Consider the following 24,953-nt stretch of genomic DNA (forward strand, 5'->3'; position numbering starts at 1 on the left):
TCTACTCGCATCAATCCCCGCTAATCGCCACCTCTCCCCGCCCCTCTCAGTCTTCTTTCACTGAGAGGGGCGGGGAGAGGTGGATGTTAGCGGGGATTGACGCTAATGGAGGCAGAGCTACAGAGCTAAGCTCTGCCTCCCCGGGCAGCAAAATCCATGACTTTGAAAGTCATGGATTATCGCCCGGGGATTTGGGGGGTTTAAATACAGCGTTCTGCTGCAGGGATGTGGTGTTTTAGCTATTGTGATAATGCAGAAGATAAATGTTAAATAAAAAGAGCAATTTTATAAGGCTACAGAGTCTCTTCAAGTTGTGTTGAGTTGGATTGTGGCGTTTCCAAGCTTCAGAGTGATCTTTTTTCAAGGGAAGCCGCCCCTGGGATCACAGGGGGGGCCAGAGCTGTTTTAGGGCCCCGACTACTAACCTTTCCTCCCTCCGATACAGGGGTCTATAGTTCAGATCAGGTGCTTATGTGGCTACATTTGTTATGGGTATGATGACCATAGTGCCCACTTCTGCTTTACGACCCTTGTGAGATGGGCCCCAAGGGGAGGCAAGGGAAGGGATGTGACCATTGGGGTCTCCCATGGCTTGTAGTCATGCCACTGCCTGCAAACATGCTTTTCAAGAGGAAATTTGTTGTTGATTATGTCGCAGATGAATGTTGGATTATTCAGATTTCTTTCTCCGTATACACAGATCTCTCCATGCAGCTACAACGTGTGACAATCACACATCTCCTGGCTTTACCGTGGCTTCTGACAAGAGGAATAAACTTCTCTTCCGAATGCCGGAATCGTCTCCAGAGCTATTTAGAGGCAGCCGTCACAGCTGCCACCTGTTAAAAACATCATTCTGGGAAAATCATCTTTGCTATTACCCGCTTCCCTTTCCCAGGGGGAGCCCCACGCCAGCCTCGCTTCCACCTTGCTGAACGGAACATTTGTTTTCTTCTGGGACTCCCTGTACGAGTGTGATAACATTGCCGGTGGAGGAGAAGACACATCAGTAAACAAGTTAAGGCCTCGCCTGCTTTGTAAAGCTGTTCCCAACTCGATACAACATCGCCTTCTAAACTCTCTTCTGTCACAATTACACATTTCCTCTCCAGCTCATGCCTGGAACATTATGTGGGCGATGCGCAACACAACCTTCATTCTTACAAGTTCTGTGGTTGGTTCTTAAAGGGTAACCCCACCACCATGTCACCCATTAGCAACTTCAATAGAGTAATCTCGTTTCAGATAAGTACACTGCTTTCGACCTCATTGGGCAAAACTCGTTGTGCTGTAAATTCTTAGAATGCTTTGATCTCTCTCTACTAGCAGAAAATATAGAAATTGAAAGCAGAAGTCCTCTATTATTGACTCACACTGCCCCCTAGTTACAAGTGACCATAGATACACATTACAGCAGTACTAATTAAAAGCAGGGAAACGTAACAAAGTGCCTGGAGCACTTGCAAGCCTCTAAATAAATTGGCTGCTAAAGGGTCAAAGCAAAACACCGCTATTGCTGTGACGGTTTCAGTTCATGTCTGTACGTTGCACAGTGGTTAGCACTCTCGGCTTGCAACACTGGATCCTCAGTTTGGATCCCAGCCAGGGCACTATCTGCGTGGAGTTTGTATGTTCTACCCGTGTCTGTGTGGGTTTCCTCTGATCACTGCGGTTTTATCCCACATCCCAAAAACATACAGATACGTTAATTGGCTTCCCTCTAAAAATGCCCTAGACTACATTGGACATGTCTATGGTAAGGATTAGATTGTGAGCCCCTCTGAGGGACAGTTAGTGACAAGACAATATATTATGTACAGCCCTGTGTAATATGTCGGTGATATATAAATATTTAAATAAATAATGAGGTCTGGAGAAAAAAAACTGTGCTGAAAAGCACTATGGAAGCGCTATACAAATAATAACATTGCAGAGATTAATTAAAAAAAACCTGAACTGAAGATAAACTGATTTTATTAACTGTATTTATCCTCCTACTCCTAAAAATTATACAGGACAAAGGAATCCCAGGAAAAATAAAACACATATATAAGTAAATACTTGTTCTATTTACATAACAAATGCATTGTACTGTCCATGGTTTGATATAAGTGAATTGTATATAGTAAATAAAAAGAATACTGTTTCAGGCATTTTCCCTCTTTGCTGCCTCAGCCAATACTGATTTCATTTCCTCCCTTATTTTTTTTTCCTCTTAGAAACTGCACTGCCATACCTTGTTACCTTGCTTTTGTAAACACATGTGAGCACAGTATAGATCATATTTCAGCAGCTTATCCCGTCTCAGCCTTGTGCCACACTGGACTCCCCCTAGCCAATCAGTAAGGAGCAAGAATCCCGACGAATCGCCGCGCATACCCGCCGCAACAGCCGTCACCGCCACACACCGGGATCCTCCTGACATAGACTCTGCAGTCTCTATGACGACAGAGTCATGTGAACCGGTCAGGAGCCGCTTTCATTGGCTCCTGACTATGTCTATTAATGTAAGCCAATGGGAACAGCTTACATTGATAGACACGGCCAGGAGCCAATGAAATCGGCTCCTGACCGGCTCACATGGCTCTGCTGTCATAGAGACAGGCAGAGCCAGTAAGCTGCGGTGATAGACGTCGGGTTTGAGCGGCGCGATCGTCGGGGAGCGACGGAAACGGCGGATGCACGCTGCGCATCTGTGCCCTGTCAGCCAGGAGACCACCAAAACAGGGCGTAGATTTCAATCACCGTGGTCCTAAAGTAGTTAAATAATAGTAGAAAAATCGGCTAAGGGATAGCACTATTACACTGGCCTCCCAGTAATGGCAATGCACAGAATATGTCAAGCACCCTGTGTAATAAAGTCATTTCAGTATATCTGGTTACAGAGGCGATAGGATTCCACGCTCGCGTATAAGATGGACGAGGCAGGGCCGCTACAGAGCAATCTTCACGCTTTGCTGCTTTTCTGTAGTTAACAAACCATTTCCTGCATGTTCCATCTAACAACAATATGATAAATAACACTCCGGAGTCTCGGGGTACATAAACTATATTACATGCCATCCGCAGAATGCATTCCGCTCTCCTGTGATAGAATTTTATGCTTCTGTTAATTCATATTCAGTGATGAATCAGACATGAGAATATGCCGTGTGACTGCAGTGCTGCTGAGGCTACAATGTGATGCTGCTGCAGGGGCGTAGCAATAGGGGGTGCAGCGGTAGCGACCGCATCAGGGCCCTTGGGCCAGAGGGGCCCCAAAGGGCCCTTCCTCAACTACAGTATTAGCTCTCTATTGGTCCTGTGCTCATAATAATCACTTCTATATATACATTGAGTAGTGGTAAACATTAACAAGCTCTTCCCCATCCCCTTCTTGCACCTCTGACACTGTAGTTGCCATTGTCAGGTTTTGGTGCGCCGTATCAATTGTTATGTATAGAGTGCCTGGGGGGCCCCATTGTAAAACTTGCATCGGGGCCCACAGCTCCTTAGCTACGCCACTGTGCTGCTGGCTTCATTCACACCGAGAAAATATATCACTTGTACAATGGTGTAGAGAGGCGCTCCAAGACTTTTGGCTCTACTACAGTGGCACGTTTTACTGGTCTGATGAAGTGGGCTTGTACCCACAAAATGCGTTGCCTGCGCAAATAAAACCGTATTTAACTCATTCTACTACTGTGAGAGGTAAGCCACCTCTATTTTTTCAGTTTTTACTTTGCTTTTAATGAGGTATTCTGCCTGAGTGCTTCTTTGCCCTTGTTGTGCTAGTTTACCTCCCCTTTCTAGAGGTAGTCATTGAGCCATAGTGGCTCAGCCATCTACAGTTCAAGTGACCTTTTCCAAGAGTGCTACCAATCCCACCCAGCTATTCCTGGAGTTTCTGAGTGGAGGTGGACTTGTTTTCTCCACCTGCTTCATATGGTTGGTTGCACCTTGCAGCAACCCATCAATGGCCTCAATTCACTAAGCTTATCTCCTGTCTTTAATAACTCTTCTAGAGTTGTTTCCATGGTCATAAGGCATGTAGTATTCAGGAAACATTTTACCTCAGGCAAACCTAAAGTTAACTCTTCTGTCTTTAAGTTAACTCTTTAATCCTTAAAATAACTCCAGAGTTAAAGACAGGCTGTTCATTAACTGTGTGTGAAAATAACTACAGAGGAGATAAATTAACTACAGAAGAGGTAACGTAAGGAATGAAGCGATAAGACAACTCTCTTACTGTGTGGAGGTAAGTTTTCTCTTGCCTTATTATCTCCAGCATGATCTTAGTGAATTGAGGCCTTTGTGAGTATAATTCTATCTGGACAATTCTTCCTATACTAGTGACATCCGCAGCACCCAGTTTGAGAACCCATGGGCTAGCAGATGAAACCGGGCAATTGCCCAGGGATCCAGAGCATCCAATGCTTTTTGTAGCAAATGAAAGGCTTGTTTTGAGAGTACGTTTGAAGGTTATGAAGATGAAACAGAAAATAAACTATATAATTACTGTTTGGGTAAACAAACAGCAAAATAATCCACCCTTTCGGTTGGTGTTCGGTGATCTCTGAGTCAACTCTACTATCAAAGCCCCCACTTGCCCTTCCCGCTTCAATCCTTTATGTAAATTCTAGCAAAGCTATCGCCTCTCTCGCCGGGGTCTCACCAGGCAGCAGCTGATAACCTCGTTCTACTCCTTGGCTAATTACTGCCGCTAAAACTTCCTTTAGTCTTCTTGACCTAGAAGCCGATCAGAAGAGGATTAAGCATCCGGCTTGCTGAGCCTTTTTCCTAAATAAAAACCCGCATCACAAGGCTTCCCAGGAAATTAATAAACCAACAGTTTCCCTGCAATTAATAGGACCTTATTAGGTACTTAACAAGAAGAAAGTCTGTTGCTATAAAACTATTGTGCGGCAATAACTGTTAGTTTATGGCCAGGACCGGGGTTTACTGGCGCTCAATAAAATATTAGCTCTGGATACCATTAGCATTTTATTCTAGCTAATGGGTCCCGTTAACAAATGCGATGCCCAGATTGGCGAGCCAGCCAGGAGGGACGGAGGGGGAAGGGGGGTCACATTGTGCAGGGAGGACGGGCAGGAGCTGAAACAGGCCTGCAGTTTATTTATTGCAAATAGCTGCATAATGGCAAATCCTTCATGCCTGTATCTGCGAGTATAAGATCATATCTACACAGATTATAATTGTTCTCCAGGCAGCAGCGGAGCCGTAACATAGCTTAATGAGCACTAGAATCAATTTATATGATACCCTTAGGTGGCAGCATAAAGCAGGGAAGAGAACGGGAAACGCTCTATAGGAAGGAATTATCGCTAATACAATCCTGGAGCTGGTTTGTAGTGGGCTAATTGGCGCTCTGAAATGCGGTTGTTGTTTGATTGCGTCTATTTATTAAAGCTGAAATTCAAGCAGATGTATATTAAAAAAAAAACAACAACATAAAAATGAACGCCTTTTCATCTAGTTGTTTATTTTTATTTTTTTTTAAATCACCAAATGCATTCTTCTATGCTGCTAATAGAAGCATTAGAAATCGGCCGATAAATTTGCTTCTTGTAATCCCTTGCATAGCGACACTCAGGGGCCTGATTCTAAACAAGAGAAATATTGATATTGACGCCCCTTTTACACTTGCATTGAAAACCTGCGTTGTGTCAGCCTGTTTTACCGCAGGGTAACACAATGGCAATGCAAGTCAATGGGGCATAGCACAGCATTGTGCTGGAAGTGTTCGTCCCACTGCAGTCCTGGCGCAAGAGCTACAGCAGGTTACTGCAATGCTTAAAGAGGAGCTGTCAGCAGGGCCGGCCCTAGACTTTTTGCCGTCTGAGGCAAATTTATAAAAAAAATTCCCCACCGCTAGGCCCAATACCCCCGTCCTGGCCGCTACCCCTCCGGCTCGGCGTCCGCCCCCCCGCACACACGGACGGGTGGGTGCCGCCCCTAGAAGTTTGAGGCAAACGTTTCACCCCGCCTCATGAACGGGACGGCCCTGGCTGTCAGCCATACTATCTCAGAAAAAAAATACATATATGAGGATAAATAATTGCTCTACTTACATAACATATGTATTGCACTGTCCATGCTTTGATTTTAGTGATACTTCTACTGTAACAAAAAGAGAAAATCCTTCTTAGCATTTCCCATTTTAAGTGTGTCTATTTTGAAGCCAATTCTGATGTCATTTCCTCCCTTAATCTCATCTGCCTGATGTATGCATTGCCCGCCCTCCACTATAGAAAGTGCTTTGTCTCAGCATGAGAAATATTGGTCAATCAGAGAGGAACAGAGGTGTGGGAGGGGAAAACAGGAGGGAAAGAGGCTTCAGCCAATCAGGCTGCATTAGTTAAGTCTGAGGGGAATTAGAGAAGCAAAAAAGGACAACCCAGCATGCCCTGCAACTTCCTTTTTGTGTACCAAATTGTGTGTGTACCAAATAAGAGTCAGATAAACTGGGGAATGATCATTTATCAACAAGAAAAGTAATAGTGATTTTAACTTTTGTATTGCCTGGTTAGCATCCTTATTACTTGTTTACCAGATAAAAATAAAGAATTGATTTTTGATTTTATGCCCGACAGTTACACTTTTAACTCACAATGCTTGGGGTAATGGAAGTGTATGGGCCACGCAGTAAGTGGAGGAAACTACGGAGGGCGTCACTGCACTCCTGCACATGACTGGCAGAAATCCCAGTGACTTATTTCCTGTCTGGCAGGTGGTACATCTCTGAGTGGGGGGTGGCGCCATGCCTATGACCCTTTCAGTGCACTCTGCCACATGGTCATATGTTTGTCATTTTTGGCGTTGCGGTGCAATCCGACAGGAGCAACACATCGCACCGCAAGGCCAAAATTATGTGTAAGACTCTCTGCCATTTGTAGGGTTCACACTTATTGCGAAAAACGTAACGTTTTCATTCATGCTCGTATGCGTTTTTTTTTACCACAGCAAATGAAATTCAGTGGGAGTTTGCATGCGATGTGCAAATTTATGCTGCAAGATGTAAGTATTTATTCTTAAAAGCACTCGGGAAATCGCTATACAATCGCTTTGCGATTTCCCTATACCTTCCATTGAGCCAAAGCGCTCGGAAAATGGTACAGGCAGCACTTTTGTCCCCTTTCTGAATAGCTTACTGAACAGGGAGAGCTAAGATTCGAACCCAGGTCTCTTGTGTTAGAAGCAGAGCACTTAACAAGTAATCAATCTTGAACCTTTATTGTGGACTTTGAACGCCTATGTCCAGCACAGTATTAGGTATATATTATTCAGGTCCTTGGAGGTAATTAGGCTTAGTTTTCTTTAGCATATAAGGAATGAGTGGAATTGTATTGAAGACTCTTCACCACCTCCGCTTCATGCAGCTCTCACTCCGCTGCCGGAGATTAGGCATTGCTCTCTCCTATATCTCCACTCCATGCAGCTCTCACTCCACTGCCGGAGATTAGGCATTGCTCTCTCCTATAACTCCGCTCCATGCAGCTCTCACTCCACTGCCGGAGATTAGGCATTGCTCTCTCCTATATCTCCACTCCACTGCCGGAGATTAAGCATTGCTCTCTACTATATCTCCACTCCATGCAGCTCTCACTCCACTGCCGGAGATTAGGCATTGCTCTCTCCTATAACTCCACTCCATGCAGCTCTCACTCCGCTGCCAGAGATTAGGCATTGCTCTCTCTTATAACTCCGCTCCATGCAGCTCTCACTCCGCTGCCGGAGATTAGGCATTGCTCTCTCCTATAACTGCGCTCCATGCAGCTCTCAATCCGCTGCCAGAGATTAGGCATTGCTCTCTCCTATAACTCCGCTCCATGCAGCTCTCACTCCACTGCCGGAGATTAGGCATTGCTCTCTCCTATAACTCCGCTCCATGCAGCTCTCAATCCGCTGCCAGAGATTAGGCATTGCTCTCTCATATAACTGCGCTCCATGCAGCTCTCACTCCACTGCCGGAGACAGTGGCGTAGCTAAGGAGCTGAGGGCCCCGATGCAAGTTTTACTATGGGGCCCCCCCAAGCACTCTATACATAACAATTGATACGGCGCACCAAAACCTGCCAATGGCAACTACAGTGTCAGGAGTGCAAGAGGGGGATGGGGAACAGTGTGTTAATGATTACTACTATTCAAAGTATCTATAGAAGTGATTATTATGAGCACAGGGCCAATACAGAGCTAATACTGTAGTTGAGGGAGGGCCCTTCGGGGCCCCTCTGGCCCAAGGGCCCCGATGCGGTCGCTACCTCTGCAACCCCTATTGCTACGCCCCTGGCCGGAGATTAGGCAGTGCTCTCTCCTATATCTCCACTCTCTCCTATATCTCCACTCCATGCAGCTCTCACTCCGCTGCCGGAGATTAGGCATTGCTCTCTCCTATAACTCCACTCCATGCAGCTCTCACTCCACTGCTGGAGATTAGGCATTGCTCTCTCCTATAACTCCGCTCCATGCAGCTCTCACTCCGCTGCCAGAGATTAGGCATTGCTCTCTCCAATAACTCTGCTCCATGCAGCTCTTACTCCGCTGCCAGAGATTAGGCATTGCTCTCTCTTATAATTCCGCTCCATGCAGCTCTCACTCCACTGCCTGAGATTAGGCATTGCTCTCTCCTATATCACCACTCCATGCAGCTCTCACTCCGCTGCCGGAGATTAGGCATTGCTCACTCCTATAACTCCGCTCCATGCAGCTCTCACTCCGCTGCCGGAGATTAGGCATTGCTCTCTCCTATATCTCCACTCCATGCAGCTCTCACTCCACTGCCAGAGATTAGGCATTTCTCTCTCCTATATCTCCACTCCATGCAGCTCTCACTCCGCTGCCGGAGATTAGGCATTGCTCTCTCATATATCTCCACTCCATGCAGCTCTCACTCCACTGCCGGAGATAAGGCATTGCTCTCTCCACCATCTCCGCTCCATGCAGCTCTCACTCCACTGCCGGAGATTAGGCATTGCTCTCTCCACCATCTCCGCTCCATGCAGCTCTCACTCCGCTGCCGGAGATTAGGCATTTCTCTATTCACCAGTGGCGTAGCTAAGGAGCTATGGGCCCCGGTGCAAGTTTTACATGGGGCCCCCCCAAGCACTCTATACAATTGTTATGGTGCACTAAAACCTGCCAAGGATTTCCACAGTGTCAGAGGTGCAAATAGGGGATGGGAAACAGTTTGTTAATGATTACTACTATTTAAAGCATCTAAAAAAGTGATTATTCCCAGCACAGGGCCAATAGAGAGCTAATATTGTGCTTGAGGGAGGGCCCCTAGGGGCCCCTCAGACCCAAGGGCCCCGATGCGGTCCCTACCTCTGCAACTTCTATTGCTACACCACTGCTCTTCACCATATCCACTCCATGCAGCTCTCACTCCACTGCCGGAAATTAGGCATTGTTCTCTCCTGTATCTCCGCTCCATGCAGCTTTCACTCCACTGCCGGAGATTAGGCATTGCTCTCTTCACCATCTCCTATATCTCCCTCCATTGCTCCCTGCAGCATAATGAAGGCTGGAATTTGCATTTTACTTATAAAAACGTTAACGATTCTTGGCAGCAGGCAGCTGTAGGTTGGCGTTCTGCTCGGAGCTCCGCAGTAAGCGCTGATGACTTGGAAAATTCACACTGCTTGGTAATTCTCCTGGACATTTCCGGAGGTCATCACAGACTCCAGACCTCTTCGATCAGCTGTCTCCATCCCCCCCCACAGTAACCACCATGCTGTATAGAGATTTTGCCTAACAAGCTGCTTTGCCTTAGTGGTTTGCCTTTAGTAGTATCTAACTGAAGGTAGCAACACACCACTCAATATTGCAGCCCGATCGAGAGGTTTGGTGCTGGAACATGACCGCCCAGATGATCTTTCGGTCAATCTCCGACCGAAATTGGTCTAAAGGATCCATTGGTCATGCTGGAAAATTGAACAAATAAATTCAGTAGCTACCTTTGGCTACTAGATTATTTTGCGATTGACAAAAAAACAGCATCTCACTTTGATTTGCGATCAATTAGCGTTGGATCATTAAGCTGAAGGTGAGTCCACTTCTGTTAAAAAGACATGTAGGAGGCGCCCAGAATATATCTTGACTTTAAATCAGGTGTCTCAAACTCGCGGCCCGTGGGCCATTTGCGGCCCTCGATACAATATTTTGTGGCCCCTGCTGGCAAAAGCAAAAGAGACACGGAAGCGAACTATTCTTGCCTATTTTACCTTATAGTTCGCTTCAGTGCTCCCAAGTAATCTGCCGCATCCCCGCCGCTAAACGAGGGCTGCAGAGCCCCCAAATCCCCCGGGCAAACATCCAAGACTACGCTGAGGGGCAGAGCTTCCAGATGTAGCTCTGCCCCTCCTGACGTCAATCGCCGCACAGAACGCGCCTCTCCCTGCCCCTCTCTGTGAAGGAAGTGTGAGAGGGGCGGGCAGAGGCGGCAATCCGCCGCGATTGACATCAGAAGGGGCAGAGCTGAAGCTGAAAGCTCTGCCCCTTCCAGGAAATGCCGGCAAATTGCCCCCGGGCGATTTGGGGGCTCTGCAGCCCTTGTTTTGCGGCGGGGACACGTGAAATCCCTTATGCAGCCCAGCCTCATCCTGACTTTGCCTCCTGCTGCCCCCAGGTAAATTGAGTTTGAGACCCCTGCTTTAAATCATATAGTACAGAGTAATTATATCTTACCATCCAAGTCAAGCGGTAGTGAGTGCGGGCGCCGATTTTATTTTATTGACCTGAGGAAGCGGGCCAGTACCTGTGATACGCGTTGTCTTTATTGTGCATCATTAAAATGATTTCTACCTATGTGGTGTAAGGATCCGCTCAGCTGGCTGCACAGGCAGACAGCTGTTTGACCATTCCTCTAGTCTGTGGGCTGCAGGTCTCTGGAAGAGAGACCTGTCTTTCCTTTGCAAGTTTCTGATCTGCTCTGCTGCTGAGGAATTTGCATACATTGGTTATGCAAATCACCCACCTAACTCCTTTGTAGGCTGGCAGTATAAACCCCATGTTTTCCCAGAGTCCTTTGCTGGTCATTTCCCCTTCATGGTTTGTTTGAAACACTCCTGGAGTGTCAGCCATTGTTGATCTGTTAAAGTTTACTTTAGGGTAATTCTTGGAACTGTACTAGGCAGTTTCCTAGTGCAGTTAGATTGCATATCTGTTTTGTTTGTCTGTTGCAATTGTCCTGTCCCAGCAGTGGTCGACAGGAAATCGTTCTGTTTGTCTGGGTGCTAACCGGAGCAGCGGTTGCTACTGGTAGCCCCTTCTGATCTGTCTTGCTTGGATCGCCCTAGCCCCTAGCGGTAGTGGCTGTGGATCTTTCTGATCTGTGTTCTGGAGTGTAAGCTGGAGCAGCGGTTGCTACTAGCTACCTCATCTGATCTGTCTTGTCTGGATCGCACTAGCCTCTTGTGCTAGCGCTGTGGATCCTTCTGATCTGTCTTGCCTGGATCGCACTAGCCTTGCGCTAGTGCTGTGGATCCTTCTGTTCTGTCTTGCCTGGATCGCACTAGCCTTGCGCTAGTGCTGTGGATCCTTCTGTTCTGTCTTGCCTGGATGGCACTAGCCTTGTGCTAGCGCTGTGGATCCTTCTGTTCTGTCTTGCCTGGATCGCACTAGCCTCTAGCGGTAGTGGCTGTGGATCCTTCTACCTTATTCCTGTTTCTCGTTTGTCTGTCTTGTCTGATACGAACGCTTGCTGTAGGCTCGGTAAGGTAACCGTTAAGCAAGCGTTCGCGTTCTGTTTCGTGTTTGTCTGTCGATGGTTAGTTAGGCGTGCTTGTCTCTGTTGTGCTTAACATGCGGAGATCGCGCTGTAAACGCGTTTGCTGTTGCGAATGAGTGCGGTGTTCGCGTTTAGTTAGCGTTTGTTATTTTTGTTATTTCTCATTGTCGTTTGCTGTGCCTTTGCTACTCTTGTGTTCTGTTCTGATCTGCCTTCTGTCACTTCTGGCGATCGCCTCTCTCGCGATCGCATTCATACTTTGTTTCTGCGAATGTGTGTTCACCGTCGCTGGGTGGCGACTAGATTGGGGAACACACATTTAGTCTTTCTCTATGCTCTTCTCTTTAAGGGCTATCTAGCCCTACCCGGTTGCAATTCAGACACTTCTCATCTGGCGTCTGTGGCAGCGCGACCGTGCTTCTCTGCGCTTCACAGCTCCACCTGCCGGTGAGAATTTCCCTCTACTGATGCTTGCACCAAAGCTGGGTACTCTCCTTCCCTACGCTTGTGGAAGACTTCCGCCGTGTCAGCGCACTCCTTGTACGCTGATCACGGAGATAGTTCCACAATTTTCAATGATGGAAGTAAGATATAATAATTACTTCAATACTATATGATTTAAAGCCAAGATATATAGTCTGGGCACCTCCTACAAGTCTTTTTAGCTATAGTCCAAACCTTCTAGGTAGTATCTTGTACATTACATGTCCAAATACCTCAGGAGAGCGACCAACCAGCACCTGCCTATGCTGGGATACCGAATGGGAACAGTTAATTTGCTGTAAGCTCTATTGGTGGTTGCAGGAGTGCAACCCACCCTTGTGAGTATAACGTACTACTCTACATCGGGCTCCTGGTCCCTCTCATTCGGGAACCCCAGCGGTTGTTTTTACAAGCACCAGGAACTACCCCATACTCCTACACCACTTCTGTGTTCCTTCAAGGAGGTTACTCAGTCAATAGGGCCACATTAGTTGTATTAGATGCCCCATATAGTATACATTACACTATCTTCCTGTAGCCGTCAGTCAATAGAGGTGGCCCGAACAGTTCGCCCGCGAGCAGTATTCTGTGAACATGAGTTGTTTGCATTTGCAGCGAACATTTGGTGTGTTCCATTCGCCCCCTATACTCGATTGTAGTCGCAGCGCACTCCTTGCATAAACGGTGGATGTGCCACAGTCAATCCGGCTGCACTCCAGATAATTCAGTAGTTGAAGAGAAGATAACCGGCACCATCCATGTATCAATGCTCTTTTATTTTCAAGTATAATACATTGCAGCAAGTATAAGCAACGTTTCAGGGCAACCACCCCTTTATCAAGCTATGCTGTCAATGCTCAAAAACATACTGAAACAACTGCTTCTATTTATATCCCAGCCATGACCATATCTAGCCAATCACACGATTCTGGCTAAAATCTAGCCAATCGTGTCAGTACCGCCTTATGCGGACCTGATAGGAGACTAATCATCTTATATGTCATTGGTGGATTCAAAACAGGACCCACCCACAGCTCTTACCTCTCCACTGTCAGCCTGCAAGAAAATCCCACATGTGTCAGGTACTCACAGCGGTACCTCCCACCAGGCCGTCACCACGACGGACCTAATGGGGAACCTCTCCGTGTGACGCGCTGAGCGGGGCTAAGCCCCGCCCCCCGCATCTCCCTGACAACTGCAGACGCCAGCGGCGTACATCGCCGCTCTGCGCTGCGTGGTGTAAACAATGGGAGTGTCCGCAGGCCAACCAATGGGAGGACACCTACCCTTGTTTCTCCGTGCTTCCTGAATAAAATATATACCACAGAGCGAACAACCTCTATCTCTGCAACCTTATACATTAGAGGAGATCAACATAGGGTGTTTGGACGCATAGAGACCACTAAATGCAATAAACTCCATATTTCTACATTTTATATACGCAGGGGACACAGATGATCTTATCTCAAGAAAATAATGGTCAAGCAACTGACAATAAATGACACCATCAATAAATAACTAATTGCTTAGTGGATCTGTTGCCACATATATGTCACAAAGCTGGACACAATGGAACAGGGGACAAAACCTAAATAAATGGCAATAAATCAAATTCTCTATTTAACCCCCGTGGTTCCATTGTGTCCAGTTTTTTGATCCAAAACGCTTCCCTATAAAGCAGCCTCCTAACCCTATCACCCCCTCTCCTAAGAGGCCCAACCTGTTCAACAATCATGTATCTTAATTGGCTAACATGATGTCCAGCTCTATGAAAATGATAAGCCACAGCTTGGTCAGTCAAAGACTCCCTAATCGCATGTTTGTGCGACGACAATCGTTTTTTAATCTTTTGTGTAGTTTGCCCAATGTAGAGTAATCCACAGGGACATTTTAACGCATACACGACATAATTAGAATCACATGTATAGCAATCATGAATTTTAAATTTGGTACCTTTATAGGGGTGTGTAATCTGATCACCCCTAATCACTGAATTGCAATGAACGCAATTCATACAAGGAAATGTACCTCTGCGATTAGATTTTGACTGACCTCTTGGTGTGGAATCTGCATGAACCAATTTATCTCGCAAGTTGGGAGCTCTTTTGTACGAGATGAGTGGTGGGTTTTTAAAGTATTCAATATCCGGAAAGCTGTCAGAGAGCAAATACCAATGTTTTTTAACAATTTTAGCTATACGATCACTCTGTGTATTGTATCTAGTCACAAATGGTATTCTTTCTCTGACGACCCTCCGTTGCCTCCTCCCTTCAGAGCCCTCTTGAGTTGTCCTGGATCTCGCCCCTTGGACTATGTCCTCAGGGTAGCCTCTGCTTATAAATTTTTGTTGCATCTCATCTAATCTCCGTGACCTGGTTACGTCATCATCAACAATCCTATTTACTCTCTCAAACTGTCCCACTGGGACGGATCTCCTGGTGGCCCACGGATGGAAACTCCCAAAATGCAAAAGGGAGTTCACATCCGTGGGCTTAGTAAAGAGATCCGTAACCAGTCTATGATCTCTGATCATCACCAGCGTATCCAAGTAACTAACCTGTTCTGTTGAACTATGTATAGTAAGTTTAATGTCTGGACATCTCAACATCAATTCCTCAACAAATTCGAGGAGGGTCGAATGTGGCCCCGCCCACACGCAAAATATATCATCTATATAGCGGAACCACTGAATCGCGTGCTCCTGAAACAGTGAACTGGGATAAACAAACATCTCCTCATATACTCCCATATATATATTTGCGTAGGACGGGGCCACATTCGACCCCATAGCCGTACCCCTCATCTGCATATAGAACCTTTCTTCAAATCTGAAATAATTAAGTGTAAGGACCATCTCCAACAATGTACCGATAAACTGGATCTGCGGCCCAGATAAATCTGACGCCGTTTCCAGCATATATCGGACAGCCTCCAAACCACTTTCATGAGGAATAGATGTATATAAGCTTTCAACGTCCATAGTTACTAATAGCCAACCCTCCTCCAACGGAGGTAAATTTCTTAAGATATTCAAAAACATCTGTGTATCTTTCAAATATGACTTAAGGGACAACACATATGGTCGAAGAATCTGGTCAAGGTACTTAGCTATGGGGGCCAACACTGAATCCATCCCAGCCACAATCGGCCGTCCCGGGGGATCGTCCAGACATTTATGAATTTTTGGGCAAACGTAAATTACTGGAACAATGGGATGATCCTGTATCAAAAAATCAGCCAACTTCTCATCAATGATATTCTGGGCCTTTGCTCTAGTCACGACATCACCAACTTTCTTCTGTATCTCACTTGTAGGGTCATATGGTATCTGTTTATATGTCATGGTATCACCCAGCTGTCGTAACACTTCTTGTCGATATCTATGAGTGTCCATGACCACAACGGCCCCGCCTTTATCGGCGGGTTTAATTGTTATTGCCGAATTATGTAACAGTTTTTTTCTTGCAGGCTGACAGTGGAGAGGTAAGAGCTGTGGGTGGGTCCTGTTTTGAATCCACCAATGACATATAAGATGATTAGTCTCCTATCAGGTCCGCATAAGGCGGTACTGACACGATTGGCTAGATTTTAGCCAGAATCGTGTGATTGGCTAGATATGGTCATGGCTGGGATATAAATAGAAGCAGTTGTTTCAGTATGTTTTTGAGCATTGACAGCATAGCTTGATAAAGGGGTGGTTGCCCTGAAACGTTGCTTATACTTGCTGCAATGTATTATACTTGAAAATAAAAGAGCATTGATACATGGATGGTGCCGGTTATCTTCTCTTCATTCGCCCCCTATACATCATCATTGATCTAAACTTTTACCCCTTACCCTTATTCAGCAGACACATGGCAGTCAATCAGCCAGCACCCCCTCCTGGACCCCCCACCCCCCTATCAAAAAGCAGTTGCGGTGGCCATATTGAATTCATTCTCGGCTGGCTGCTGTGCTGACGGGATCAGTGAATAATGGCGCACAGCGCCTATGCATAAAAATGGTGCCGCATTACAAAGATACGCTTATCGCTATTTATCATTAGTACTGCATAATAATGGCGCACAGGGAAAAAAGAAGAAAAACGGCACACACTAACGTTATTTATCAATAGTGGCACACACTAACGTTATTTATCAATAGTGGCACACACTAACGTTATTTATCAATAGCGTCCTACATAAGCCAAACTGCAGACGTAATATAACCGCAAAACAGGGAATGGATTTAATGTAACACTGTCAAGGTTAGGGTTAGGCACCACTGGGGGGGTCTTAGGGTTAGGCACCATCAGGGGGGTCTTAGGGTTAGGCACCACCAGGGGGGTCTTAGGGTTAGCACCACCAGGGGGGTGGTTAGTGTTAGGCACCACCAGGGGGGTGGTTAGGATTAGGCACCACCAGGGGAATCTTAGGGTTAGGCACCAACCAGGGGGGTCTTAGGGTTAGGCACCAACCAGGGGGGTCTTAGGGTTAGGCACCACCAGGGGGGTCTTAGGGTTAGGCAACACCAGGGGGGTCTTAGGGTTAGGCACCACCAGGGGGGTTTAGGGGTTAGGGATAGGTACAGAGAGGGTTCTGTGTGTTAACAGTAAATAACAATAAGGCTTTAACGTTAAATAACAATAAGTCTTTAACGTTAAATAGCGATAAGCGGCAAACGGATTAGCGGCAACACCGTGCGCCATTATTCGCAGGCGCCATTTTCAGATGGATGCGTGCTGACTGTTAGTGAGAGCAGGAAAATGAAAAAGTTGACTGGTTCTCAACCTGGTTTTATGCAATTATAGCAAAAGTTTTATTATACCATAGCAGTAAAAAACACAACGTTTCGGCACAAAGCCTTATTCAAGTGTTGAATACACTTGAATAAGGCTTCGTGCCAAAACGTTGTGTTTTTTACTGCTATGGTATAATAAAACTTTTGTTATAATTGCATAAAACCAGGTTGAGACCCAGTCAACTTTTTCAGTTTGTTGGTCTACTTTAGCACCTTTGTTGAATCCAGGTGCTGACTGGTTGACTCCCTGGTAGTCTTCTAATGACCAGCGGTTGAGCTTCTGGACTTCTGCTGTGTGTTAGTGAGAGCAGGGTCAGACTTGCTGCCGATAGGTGGGGAAAGCATTAGCTGTGCCTGTGTTCTTTTTCCTCACTAGCTCTGAAAGCAAACAGTCCTTTTGAGGGCTAGCACATCGGTCTCCTGTGGGGTTTTTTTGTGTGACACTCCACAGCCCACTGACACCCAGAGCCGTGTGCACACTACTGCTGTTGCCTCATTAAGTTACAGGCACAGAACCACTCCCGTGCATTATTATTTCATTGTATTCTGATAGTACTATTGCATTTCTCTGTGTGAGACACTCCACAGCGCAATGACACCCAGAGCTGTGCAAGTTTGCATAATGTGATTTCTGCCCTTCAGGGATTAAAACCTGACTTTGCGTCAACTCCATAATTTTTGGTGGAACTTTTGGCATGGATCCCCCTCCGGCATGCCCCTGTCCAGGTGTTAGACCCTTTGAAACAAGTTTTCCATCACTTTTGTGGCCAGAAACAGTCTTTGTAGGTTTTAAAATTTGCCTGCTCATTCAGGTCTATGGAGGTTTGCCAGATTCGCCTCTTCACAAACATTTTTCAGAAGTTCACGTTCGCGAACGAAAAATTCTATGTTCACCATCTCTATGGCCTGGTGCACACCAAAAACCGCTAGCAGATCCGCAAAATGCTAGCAGATTTTGAAACGCTTTTTCTTCTTTTTCTGTAGCGTTTCAGCTAGCATTTTTCGGTTTTGTGAAGCGTTTTTGGTGTAGTAGATTTCATGTATTGTTACAGTAAAGCGGTTACTGAACAGCTACTGTAACAAAAACCGCCTGGCAAACCGCTCTGAAGTGCCGTTTTTCAGAGCGGTTTGCGTTTTTCCTATACTTAACATTGAGGCAGAAATGCATCCGCAATCCAAAATCTGCAGCAGCCCGGGAGTATGCGTTTCTGCAAAACGCCTCCCGCTCTGGTGTGCACCAGCCCATTGAAATACATTACCCTAGCGGATCCGCACCCGCAAGCGGATCGCAAACCGCAGCAGAACCGCTCTGGTGTGCACTAGGCCTATCAGTCAATAGGCATCCTCTCACCATCTCTTTACCATCCAGCCAAGATAAATAGCTGTTTTTTTCTTCCAAACCTCATTATCAAGGAAAGCCAATGCTTCGCTCAATTATGTATCTGAATATTACGGTACTATTTCCTTTCAGTAAACAAAACAGACTGCTTGTCTGGCTCTGATAAGGAGCATATGTATGGGTTCTCCTCCAATACTGTGAGGATACAGCAGACTGAGCATTGTGGGTGCTTATGCTATGATGCTGCAATTGAATGATCACAATGATGGCCCTGAATCCTACAAATCACCACTTGCAAACCCCACTTGACTTTAACCATCTGTACAGGTGACTCTGCTTTGATGCACAGGCTGCATTTGAGGGGAGCTCGATCCCCAGTTGCTGGGTAGTTGAACCACATGGTAAATGTCATTTAAAGGATACCGGAAGTGACATGTGACATGATGAGATAGACATGTGTATGTACAGTGTCTAGCACACAAATTACTATGCTGTGTTCCTTTTTTTCTTTCTCTGCCTGAAAGAGTTAAATATCAGGTATGTAAGTTGCTGACTCAGTCCTGACTCAGACAGGAAGTGACTACAGTGTGATCCTCACTGATAAGAAATTCCGCCTTCTTACCTCTTTCTTGCTCTCAGAAGCCATTTTCTGCTAGGAAAGTGTTATAGTTATAGTTGGAATTTCTAATCAGTGAGGGTCACACTGTAGTCACTTCCTGTCTGAGTCAGGACTGAGTCAGCCACTTACATACCTGATATTTAACCCTTTCAGGCAGAGAAAGAAAAAAAGGAACACAGCATAGTTATTTGTGTGCTAGGCACTGAACATAGGGTGTCCACTTCCAGTATCCTTTAACCATCCTTCTGAACTAGCCTTTGAGAAGGCAAGACTGCGATTTACAATGTCTTTAGTAGAGGCATCTAGGTTACTTATAGTCTAGAACCATAAACTCCTGGTCATTCTGGCTCTTTATAATTACACTGATTACTCTTGTCTAGAGTCACTGTTATAGCTTACTTGTCCCTCAAGACAAGTCCCTAGACACGTACAGCGCTAACCATCTTCTTTTCTGCATCCAAGCCTCTATTCCGGTGGTTGAAGTGTGAACGTGCATCTGGGGCTGGTCCCTATTTAGGTCTGAGACTATATAGGCCTGCTTCTGCTGTCGGATACTGCTACCTTCTGTCTGATTACATTTCTTGGTTTTGACTCAGCTTGTACCTGACCTTGCTTGAACTCAGCCTGCCTCTACCTGCGGTCTGTGAACCGACCTTGATTGAACTTCGCCAGTCCTGACCTTTTCACTTTTTTCTGACCTTGTTGTCCATTACGCCTTCAAGACATCAGCTTGCCATCTACACGACACCTTGTCTTGGCACCACATTCTCTCTGTCACTGGTGGGGAAATCTCAGGGCCACAACTGTCCCCCACTAAGGGTAGCTGCCCATCATCCTTTTGTGGGTACTCTGGGGTACTTTGGTGAAGGCCTGTGGTCACTTAGACCCTACGTCCAGAGAGAGTCCATGACTACCATCAGTTCAGGGGGTCAATGAAGGGTTTATTGTCCATCAGGTGCTCCGATGTAAGTGCTAAGTGTCTGTGGGCAGCTGTAGTTGTTTTGAAGTAGTACGGCGTGGTGTTGGTATCGTTTTGAATAGAACTTTTTCCAGTCATGTGCATCTGAGCTGGTGGCAACTGCTTACTAGATATTACATGCAACTTTCATTAACCATGCAATAGCCATACAATTGTTAAACCCATCAGGGATGATTCCAGTGAGATGGATTATGCAGCAACAAAATGGCTGTCAGTTCCTTGCTAAAGTAGGGGCCGGACTTTGGGGTAACTGCCTAGTAACCACACAGACAACCCTTCATGTGTGCCAGGATTTAAAGTGGACCTGATCTCAGAATTTCCTCTATCCTCTAAAAGGCAGAACGGTGCAATGCACAAGTGATGTCACACAGAGGACGGGGTAAGTAGGGCCGCCAGGACATGATCCGCCAGGACATGATCCGCCAGGACAGATTGCTGGTCAACCACATTTCTTTGTTGCATCCCAGATTCGGGTGTTTTGTGATTTTATAACACATTGTAATATCTCCAATCTCCACACATATTGTTATCTACTTTGGAGATAGGATAACAGATAAGGTGCCCATACACTTGTCAGATTGGCAGCAGATAGATAAGAAATGCATCTGATGATCTATCTGATGCGTTTTTAGAACATTTTTTACCAGGATAGAAATCCAATAGATTTCAGTTTGAAATCTATTGAAATTCGATCTGATGGCATTTTTTTGCCATCAGATTTCCATTAAGGCCAATGCAAAATGATAAGCAATCTCATCAGATCGACCTAAATTTTCCATCCTGCCAGTTCGACAGAAATCCATCGAAATTGATCGAAATCGGCCATCGATCGGTCGATTGGCCAACCGATTTTCAATCGATCAATCGATCGATCTGGATCGATCGGTCGGCCAGAAAATCGGCTCAGTGTATGGGCCCCTATAGATCAGGTGTTTTAACATCTCTAAAACTCTCCCAACAGCTAACGATGTTAATAATCAGTGCTAGGTGATGAGTCTGAAAGAAAGAAGCAAAACAGCTTGCTTGGTTAACGGGTGATGACGTTTGTTTTAGGGCAACTATGTGGCTGGGATCTGCCTAGAAGAAATTAACTGTCTGTTACTACATTACCTGGTTTGCTGCTATAGCGATCCTGCAGTGCATGAAAGTTTTGTAAAAAACAGTGCCTAGTCTCTGGCTGGCGGTGTCCTAGGCAACTCCTCAGATTGCCTATGCCAAGAAACAGCTGTGATCAGCTCCCTACTAATTGTTTTTTTCACTTGCTTTTAAGTGCCGTAGTATGTTCTGCAAATCACAACAGATATGGCGTTCCCCTTTTATGACACACTCTCGGTCCTCTGTTTTTCTCTCTGCATTAATATGTTAGCAATTACCAGCAAGAAGAAGATGAGGCTGAGCCGAAACACCCACTGCCTGCGAATTGCAGATTTCTCACATTTACAGTCCATCTGGAACTTTTAATCTCTTCTGCTAAAGAGCAAGAAAACCCAAACCAAGATAAGCAGAAAGGTCAGGCTCTTTTAAAGTGAAGAAATAACATATTGTTTCTCCTAATTATGCCTCCAGCAAAATGTTATTGGAATTATAAGAGGTTTGATGAGATCAGAAGTCTAAGAAATTGCGGTTTGTTTCGCTGGTTTGAAAACACTGAAGATGGTTCCCTGCATGCTAAGTCAGAAATAATCACAATATTTCACGTTACAATAAATCTGTATAGAGATTTTTATTTTTTTAAGGTCGATTAGTATTAGTTTTAGATTTGTTTTAACCGCTTCCAGACCTTGCTAATTGTAATCTACACCCTGTTTGGGACCTGTTATCCCTGCCAGGGCATAGATTTTAATTACCGTACCGCATGCTCCCGACGCTACCGTTAATTGCACCGCTCTCCCGCCCCTGCAGCCCATTTGCTCTGCTGTCAGTATGTAGCGCTCCATGAGATGGTCAGGAGCCTATTTCAATGGCTCCTGACCCTTTGATCACTGTGATTGGCAGTGATTGGCTCAACGTGATCACAGGGTCAGGACTGTAGGGTTGCCAGGTGTCCGGTTTTACACTGGACAGTCCGGTTTTTGTGCGCTGTGTCCGGTGCAAAAAGGCATGCTAAACCGGACAATTAAGTTGTCCGGTTTAGAGCCCCCCCCCCCCCCGCAGCGCAGGAGGAGAACAGCGCAGCATAGAGAGAGCTGGGAGCAGCGGTGGAAAAGGGGGGCAATCTCCCCCCCCTTCCCTCACCTTAGGGTGCTCTCTCTCCCCCGCTGTCTCCTCCAGGATGATGTGCAGGCTGGCGAGTGGCTGCAGGCGGAACTTACCTCTGTGTCGCTCCAGCGCCGGAAGTTCGGGTCCCGCAGCCGCTGAGATTCGACTCAAAAAAGATCCGGATCAAACATCCGAATCATTCATGAGCCGGACAACACTAATCAGTCTGAATAGTGTTGTCCGGCTCATGAATGATTCGAATCTTTGATCCGGATCTTTTTTGAGTCGAATCTCAGCGGCTGCGGGACCCGAACTTCCGGCGCCTGCGACACAGAGGTAAGTTCCGCCCGCAGCCACCCGCCAGCCTGCACATCATATTGGAGGAGACAGCGGGGGAGAGAGAGCACCCTAAGGTGAGGGAAGGGGGGGGAGATTGCCCCCCTTCTCCACCGCTGCTCCCAGCTCTCTCTCTGCTGCACTGTTCTCCTCCTGCGGGGGGGGGGGGGGGGGGGGGCACCTGGCTACCTATTCTGGGCACATATAGCCCCTGGCTACCTATTCTGGGCACATATAGCCCCTGGCTACCTATTCTGGGCACATATAGCCCCTGGCTACCTATTCTGGGCACATATAGCTCCTGGCTACCTATTCTGGGCACATATAGCTCCTGGCTACCTATTCTGGGCACATATACCCCCTGGCTACCTATTCTGGGCACATATACCCCCTGGCTACATATACTGGGACATATATACCCCTGCCTACGTATACTGGGACATTTACACCCCTGCCTACATATACTGGGACATATATACCCCCTGGCTACATATACTGGGCACATATATCCCTGGCTACATATACTGGGAACACTGGCTGTTTGTCATTATGTGCATTTAGTGGTGAAAAGCTGTCTCTTTTGTGCATTTACTGGCGAAAAGGTGTCTCTTATAATGTGCATTTACTGGTGAAAAGCTGTCTCTTATGTGCAGTTACTGGTGAAAAACTGTCTCTTATGTGCACTGGACCAGTACTACTGGTGAGGACAGTTAGTGACATGGCTATGTACTCTGTAATGTGCTGCAGAAGATGTCAGTGCGATATAAATACTATAAATTTTTTTTTAAAAAAGCCCATTGCTTAGCCCCACTCTACATAAAAGTGCGCTTCTGACTCCGCCCCTAACTCCACCCCTAACTCCACCCCCTGTCCGGTTTTCTCCATCAGCCGACCTGGCAACCCTAGTCAGGAGCCAATGAAATTGGCTCCTGACTGGCTCACAGAGCTCTGCTGTCATACTGACAGCAGAGCGAGTGGGTTTTAGTAATGGGAGACTGGCACGAACCGGGAGAGAGATGGATCTGTGAGGCTTGACGTCGGTGAGCCTCATTTTCTGACCGAAAAGTCTCTGGTCCTTAAAGCGGAATGAAACCCAGCATTTTTTCTTTGCTCTAAAAAATGATTTACAGCATATTATATACAACAGCATTTTTTTTTTTACTAGAACAGCATTGAAAGGGTTACACACAGGATCTGAAAGTTCAGTGCAGAAAAATCTGGAGCATCTGAAGTGGAGATAATGTTATCTTGTGTTTACTTAATTGTGTCAAGTGAGGAATGTGACACATTCTCTCGCAGAAGCAGCTGGACACAGAGAGACACTGAAAGCCTTCAATACATAATGAATAAAACCAGTTATGAATAAAATGCAAAGTCAGCTCTCAAAGCAAAAAACTGTACTTCTGGGAACTGTGATAACCAAATGGCATATAAAAAGTAGAGATGGCCCGAACGGTTCGCCGGCGAACGGTTCCAGGCGAACTTCCGTGGTTCGCAATCGCGGAGAACCGCAAACTTTTCCGGAAGTTCGGTTCACCCCCATAATGCACCATTAGGGTCAACTTTGACCCTCTACATCACAGTCAGCAGGCACATTGTAGCCAATCAGGCTACACTCCCTCCTGGAGCCACTCCCCTCCTTATAAAAGGCAGGCACCACCGGCCATTACACTCAGTCGTGTGCCTGCAGTAAATAGAGAAGGGACAGCTGCTGTAGACTACTCTCTCATAGGGAAATATTAGTTAGGCTCTTGTAGGCTTGTTGCTTGCTCCTTGCTGATTCTTATTGCTAAAATAGCACACCACAACAGCTCTTTTGAGAGCTAATCTTGTTCTTGTGATCTATTTTTTTTCTGTTTGTGTCCCACTGACATTTGTGTTATCAAGACACCCTTGATAATTCATACTGTGTGTGTGCCACTGCCAGGCCCAGCACATTCAGAGCCATATGCAATTCACTTTTTCACCTGAGTTTTCTCCTGGGAGATAATTTTTCATCTTCAATTTCAAAAAGTTTTCCAGCACTTTTTCACCAAAAAAGTACCAAAAAGTAGGTGAAAAAGTTAGATAAAAATTATTTTGAGTATTTTCTTGCTTTCTGTTGGCTTTAAAAGCATTGTATTGACAAGTTAATCACCTAGGAGAAAACTCAGGTGAAAAAAGTGAATTGCATATGGCCCTCAGTAACTACCTGTGTGTGTGACAGGTGCACATTACCCATCACTGCATATACATACCTGTTGTTCACTGTGCACCCACCCACCTACGTGAGCGCACACAGTGTCACTGTGCCTGTCCGCTACCTGTCTGTGTGTGACAGGTGCACATTGTAATACCCAGTACTGCATATACCTACCTAGCTGTTGTTCACTGTGCACCCACCCACCTACATGAGCACACACAGTGTCACTGTGCCTGTCCGGTACCTGGCGTCTTTTATGCTGTCCAGCCTGTTGATGGACCCCCGTATAAAAAAACTCAAGGGGAATGA

Source organism: Hyperolius riggenbachi, chromosome 5, assembly GCF_040937935.1.
Source record: "Hyperolius riggenbachi isolate aHypRig1 chromosome 5, aHypRig1.pri, whole genome shotgun sequence".
Classification (NCBI taxonomy): Eukaryota; Metazoa; Chordata; class Amphibia; order Anura; family Hyperoliidae; genus Hyperolius; species Hyperolius riggenbachi.